The sequence below is a fragment of the Microtus oregoni genome, unplaced genomic scaffold, assembly GCF_018167655.1.
Source record: "Microtus oregoni isolate MIOR12 unplaced genomic scaffold, Mior012 000018F_ref0000195, whole genome shotgun sequence".
In the NCBI taxonomy this organism is placed as follows: Eukaryota; Metazoa; Chordata; class Mammalia; order Rodentia; family Cricetidae; genus Microtus; species Microtus oregoni.
The window spans coordinates 26,063,590-26,069,979 of record NW_024543077.1 but is presented as its reverse complement, the minus strand read 5'-3'; the positions used below and the strand labels follow the sequence as shown (position 1 = coordinate 26,069,979).

The window sequence follows — 6,390 nt, the reverse complement described above, 5'->3', positions numbered from 1 at the left end:
GTTCAACTAGGCAGCCAGCGGTTACACTTGACAGAAGATGTTACACAGCACAACTCAGGTATTTCAAATGGACAGAAATTAGTATCAGAACAGTGTCTCAGGATGAAGTCTCAGTGGAGCTGCCTCTCCGGACTTTGAGATCTACAAGATGAATCTAGAAAATTCACTCTTGTGGAAAATGAAGACTTAGGGTGGATTGGGAGCGGAGGTCTGGGCCCTGGTGACTAATTGCTGTAACACTGTCCTTCTGGCGGCTGTGGCAGCTTCATGTTTTCTTTTGACATCATCAAGCGTCGAAGCTCCTGCAGGATGACTTTGATGCTGTGGGAATTCTGCCACTTTGCCAGCACTGCTGTGGCCCTTGGGTCCACCACGCCATTTGATCTACTCATGCCGCTCATATTGACTTCTGTTACAAATCTTACAGATGAGGGTGCTTCTGGGTATTTAGGCCCACATTCTATTTTAAGGCTGTATATTCGGTTTTCATAAATTGTTCTTGGAGGCCCAATTATCATCCCTGTCCATCTTGTAAGTGTCATGTCTTCATCGTCCTCTAGACCCCAGGTAACTGTGCCATCGCCTACTCCTTTCTGGCCTTCTTCCAGCTCTTCCTACAGTCGGAATTTTCGAGGGACTTTTACTCCTGAGCCTGTGGTGGCTGCCATCTTGCGTCGCTATCGCTCCTTACTGAGGATTTTAACATTCATGTCTATCAAGGTTCTTGGTGTATGATTTTCTCTGGTTTAGCTTTGATATCAGGATAATGGTCTTGTAAAATGAGTTTCCACTTCCTACGTCGCAGTATTTTGAAAGTTTTTCAGCAGTGTGAGCTTTTTTCTTTCTTTGTTTATTTGCTAGACTTCATCCTTGAATCCCTCTGATGCTGGACCTTTCTTTGTTGGGAGGGTTTTTTTTTTTCTGTTTTCAAATCTAGCTGAAGATTTATTCGTTCTGTTTATGATTTCAACAAAGTAGCTTAGTTTTGTTGATCTCAATCTGTAGCCCAGCCTGGACTCAAATTCATACAATTCCTCTGCCATAGTGCCACGGATGTTGAGACTTGATCACCAAATCAATCTTGTTATTGATCTGTTGGGACTCACTGTTTCTTCCTGTTTAGTTTTAGTAGTTTGTGTATTTCTGCCAGGTTAGCTATTTCCATGAGCTTAGCCTGTTAAATGGAGAACTGTTGTAGCCTGCTGTAGACTTTTGTATGTCTGTAGCATAATCTTCTGCTTTTTGTGGCTTACTCTGATTCTTTTTTGGAAAGTTGATTCAACTGATGGTTATCATTTTATCTATTATTTAAATACATTAGCTCTTAGTTTTTCATTTTCTGTCTTTCTAATATCTTCCCACTGTTTTTGATTTAATCTTTATTATTTTCTTCTTACTATAAAGTTTGGGCTTAGTTCTCTAAGCTCTGTAATGTGCAAAATTAATTCTTATTTGAGTTTTCTCTTTTCTAATGAAGGCCCTTGTTGCTGTTCAGCTGTCTCCCTTGTCCTCCTTTGCTTGCATCCCGGAGGTTTGGGGATTATGATTCCCTTTTGTTGATATGAACACATATTTGGATGGTTTTTCCTTTGATCTATTGAGTTTCAGGAGGGTGTTGCTTGTCTCTCATGAACCTTGGATTTGCCCTCTTGTTGCTAATCAAGCCATGGCTTGATTGACTTACATCTTCTTATGTTTAAGGCTCGTTTGTTGGCCTGACATGCACATACTGTGTGTGTGTCCTAGAAAATGTTCTGAGTGCTTTAGAAAAACGTAGATTCTGTTGCTGTTAAACATGATACTTTACATGTGTATCTGGTCTTTTTGGCCTTTGATGTTAAGCTTTGCTGTTTCCTTGGTTTTCTATCAATACACTGCATTGCAGTGAACCACGTTATTACTATTGCATCACTGTTTCTTCCTTCTTCCATGTAGCCCAAGTGGCTTTGAACTAGTGGTGAATCTCCTGCCTCAGCTTTCCAGGTGCAAGGATTATTGACAAGTCCTATGATGCCTGCTTTATCAATGTCCTCTCAGGATTGTAATGGTTTTCTTTACAACTTAGTAGTAGTTTTTGATTAAAAGTCTATTTTTTGCTTCAACTCCCTCTACTCTTTCTGGTTACGATGCACTCAGGATGACTTTTGTCATCCTTGTGCCCTCAACCTTAGTGTGACCTTTGAGGTAAAATGAGTTTCATCAGATTCTGTAGTTGGGATTTGTGTTTTTAATACATTGAGTTCTCTGTGTTTAGCTACTTTGTCCAAGCAGTTTGCTGGATAAATTGCCCCCTAGGAATGACAGATGTAACATCCATAAAGTCTCATAAATAAACTTTGTCCACTACCTCTCCGCACACGTCTCCCAACCTCCTGTAACTTCTGTGACTCTGTTTTTCTCTGTCACAACAGCCTCCAGTGTTATTGATTTTGCTACGATGTTGGGATTTACTTCTTGTGTGGATGTACCACATTTTGCTTCTCCATTCGTTCATAGAGACTTAGGTTGATGCTGTTTTAACTATGATGTATTGCTACAATCAGCTAAGATGGCAGGTATCTCTCTAGCATGCTAATTTCATTTCCTTGAGATATATAGCTAGAAATGTATATGTAGTAAAAGGGGAGCGGGCCTGCTTTTCATCCCGCCCGGCTCCCGTACGGCTAGCTTTACACCCGAAATAACAACACACAAATTGTATTCATTTAAACACTGCCTGGCCCATTAGCTCTAGCCTCTTACTGACTAACTCTCACATCTTGATTAAACCATTTCTATTAATGTGTATTGCCACTTGACTGTGGCTTACCGGCATGAGTCTAACTACCGTCCGTCTTGGTTTGTTGTAATAGGAGCAGCAGGCTGCTTCCCGCCACCTGGCTAGCTTTATACCCGAAATAATTACACAGAAACTGTATTCTTTTAAACACTGCCTGGCCCATTAGTTCCAGCCTCTTATTGGCTAGCTCTTACATATTGACCTAACCCATTTCTAATAATCTGTGTAGCCCATGAGCTGGCTTACCAGGAATGATATTAACCTGCGTCTGCCTGGAGTGGGAGAATCATGGCGACTCACTGAATCTGCTTCTTTCTCCCAGCATTCTGTTCAGTCTACTCTGCCTACCTAATTTTCTGTCCTCTTAAAGGGCCAAGGCAGTCTCTTTATTTAACCAATGAAATCAACACAAAACAGCAGACTCCCACATCATTGGGTAGGAGAAGCATGGCGTCTGCCTGACTCTGTTTTCTTCCTCCCAGAATTCTGTTCTGTCTACTCCACCCACCTAAGGGCTGACCTATCAAAAGGCCAAGGCAGTTTCTTTATTAACCAATGAAAGTAACACATAGACAGATGACCCTCCTACATCATGTATAGGTGCCCCACAGACCTTCATGTACAAATTCTGTATTTCCATTTGCTATATTACCTAGCTTTTAATATATGAATTTACTAATAAGCTTTTGTGAAAGAATTAATGAAAATAGTACAGTGTGAACTCAGCAGTCATCACACATACAGATTTTATTTGTATATTCACAGCAGAAGGCATTCCAAAACTTAGAGTGAAAATTGCCTACTTCAGTGCTAGCTATAGAGATTTGGATTGGTATGGATCTTGGTTTATTGATACAAATTTAAGGTCAATTTTGTTATATGTATATTTCTCCTCTTGATTAAGGTATTGTGTTTGTGCAGCTCATTTATAAGTGTAATGCATAATTAAGAAATATAGGTTAATAGATAGTCATCTATAATAGTCAAGCTTATAGTCATGTTAGTTAGGTTTTCTAGATATATAGAGATATATTTCAGTTAGCTATTCTTCAAATCTTTTGGAGACATTCAGAATATGGCATTTAAAATGTTTTAATAAGTTAGGGCTTTTCATGACAATGAGACACATCTGCCCCTGGCAGCACCAATTACTTCAAGAGGAAAAGAGGCTCCTTATGGAGTTGGTTAGTCATTGGGCAAGAAACTGCTCTTGCACTTGATGAACTGGACATGCTGAACATGCCTAAAGGTGAGACAATCCTTTGGGATTCCTGCTGCATGAAAGAGTCTGTTAGACATTCTGCAGGACACAGAAGAAAGTTACTGACAAACTGCCAATATAGGTGGAACTGTCTTTGAAATTTCATACTTCATGGAAAGGTCTGCTGGATACTATGGGTCTGAAGGCTGAAGATGGATGTCCCAATGGTATAAAGAACTTTGGATGACTGTCCAGGCAGTGAGATGTTTCTGTCAATTCTACAGTTTTGGAAGTTACTTACAATGAACTTCCTGTTTACTTAGGTAAAATTATATCCTTCTGGAGTCTTTGATGGAGTTGAAGAATTTATTTATTTATTTATTTATTTATTTATTTATTTATTTATTTTTTGGGGGTTTTTCGAGACAGGGTTTCTCTGTGGCTTTGAAGCCTGTCCTGGAACTAGCTTTGTAGACCAGGCTGGTCTCGAACTCACAGAGATCCACCTGCCTCTGCCTCCCAAGTGCTGGGATTAAAGGCGTGCGCCACCATCGCCCGGCGAGTTGAAGAATTTATAATTATAGTTTTCCTTAGTTATGATAAAAGATAAAGTAGATATAAATATTGTAACTAATTATTGCTTGATACTTGGTTTGTTACATGTTACTTTTCTATGTTAAAGTTAAAACCTTTCTTCTTAATTAAACAGAAAAGGGGAGGTGATGTGGGATTTCCCTCTATATGCTGTGAATACCATTGGTTTATAAATAACTGACTTGGGCCTGCATGGGGAATAAAAGTAGGTGGGGAAAACTACACTGAATGCTGGGTGAAAGAAGGAGGAGTTAGGAGAAGCCATGTAGCCTTGCTGGAGACAGATGCTGCAACTTTACCCCATAAGCCACAGCCACATGGCAATATGCAGGTTAATTTAGATGGGTTAAATTAATATGTAAGAGTTAGCCAATAAGACGCTAGAGCAAATGGGCCAAGCAGTGATTTAAATAATATAGTTTCTATGTGATTATTTAGGGAGTCTGGGTAGCTGGGAAATAAACAAGGGACCTCCTTCCAATAGTAAATCTTACTTGTCTACTGCTGGAGGCACTCATAAAGCTAGACATTGGGTGCCCTGTGCAGCCATGATCACATCATTTAGTGACGATGCTCAAACACATCTTTCGCATTCTCAATGTCTAACTAGTACGAAATCCCACCCTGTCCATCCCGTTATTGGAAAATCACACTGCTGCCATCGGCAAACTTGTCAGTTACAATTAATTCAGTGCATGAAAGGAAATAAGTGTGTGTTCATACATATATGAAGGGAACACGGTGGAAGTTAAGAGATGAGTGTGGTTCAGCTGTGTTAATTGGACAGCCAGCTTGCTGGTTTCTGAGAGGGCATCTACTGAGGTTCTGGAGATGTGTGGTCACCGGTGACTTTGCTCCTATCCTACCTGAGGCTGTGGCAAGAAATTGCTTGTTTTTTACTTTTCTTTAGTGTCATTGCCATTCCCAGAATCATTTGTTCCCCTTTCTTCAACCATTCCCTCAGAAATCTGAGCTCATGATTCTCTGCCAAATGAGGACCTTGCTTTTCATTTTGCATGTTCAGCTTTTTTTGGAGCAGTGGCTCCCCCTGCATTTGCCTCTGTGCTTTAATAGAGGAGGCTACTGCCCTTTTCATTGTACTTATCTGCCTGTTATTGAGCATTGTGTAAGGGAGTCATTTGGCGTGTGTTTCTCTGATGGCTTTCTCCTGTCAGCATGTTTGGATGCATATTGTGTTTTTTTTTATCCTAGCTGTACAGTGTTGCTCATTCTACAGAGTAAGTGTCCCATAATCTATCCGTTCGGCTCTTGCCGAGCATTTTATTTCTCAAAACATTTAATGACTTGTCATTCACATTACAGAAGTGTCCATCTCCAGTTATACTCACCTGTTGGTTTCAGGTTTTTCCCTAGTTCTAGGATTTCCATTTGATACTCTATGCATACTCCAAATAGCTCATTAAAATTTTGCCTTTATTTATTTCACATAGTGCTTGCTTTGGAACACATTAACCACAGTTGTTTTAAAGTTCTTGGCTACTAGCTCAAATATACACATCATTTAATAGTATAGTTTGAGCCGGGTGGCGGCAGTGCACGCCTTTAATCTCAGCACTCGGGAGGCAGAGGCAAGCAGATCTCTGTGAGTTCGAGGCCAGCCTGGTCTACAAGAGCTAGTTCCAGGACAGGAACCCAAAAAGCTATGGAGAAACCCTGTCTCGAAAATCCAAAAAAAAAATAGTATAGTTTGGTTTTATTATTCTTATTCTCAGGCCTAGTATTTGGGACTGGCTAAAAGAGAATGCACATAAAAGCGAAGGCAACTGTGCATTTTAGAAATTGCTATATTTCCCTA

General features: G+C 40.1%; 1 pseudogene; it reads right to left on the bottom strand.

Annotated features, from left to right (window-relative positions):
* Positions 1–224: 224 nt before the first annotated feature.
* LOC121458938 lies at positions 225–668 on the bottom strand (annotated as a pseudogene).
* Positions 669–6,390: the final 5,722 nt, after the last annotated feature.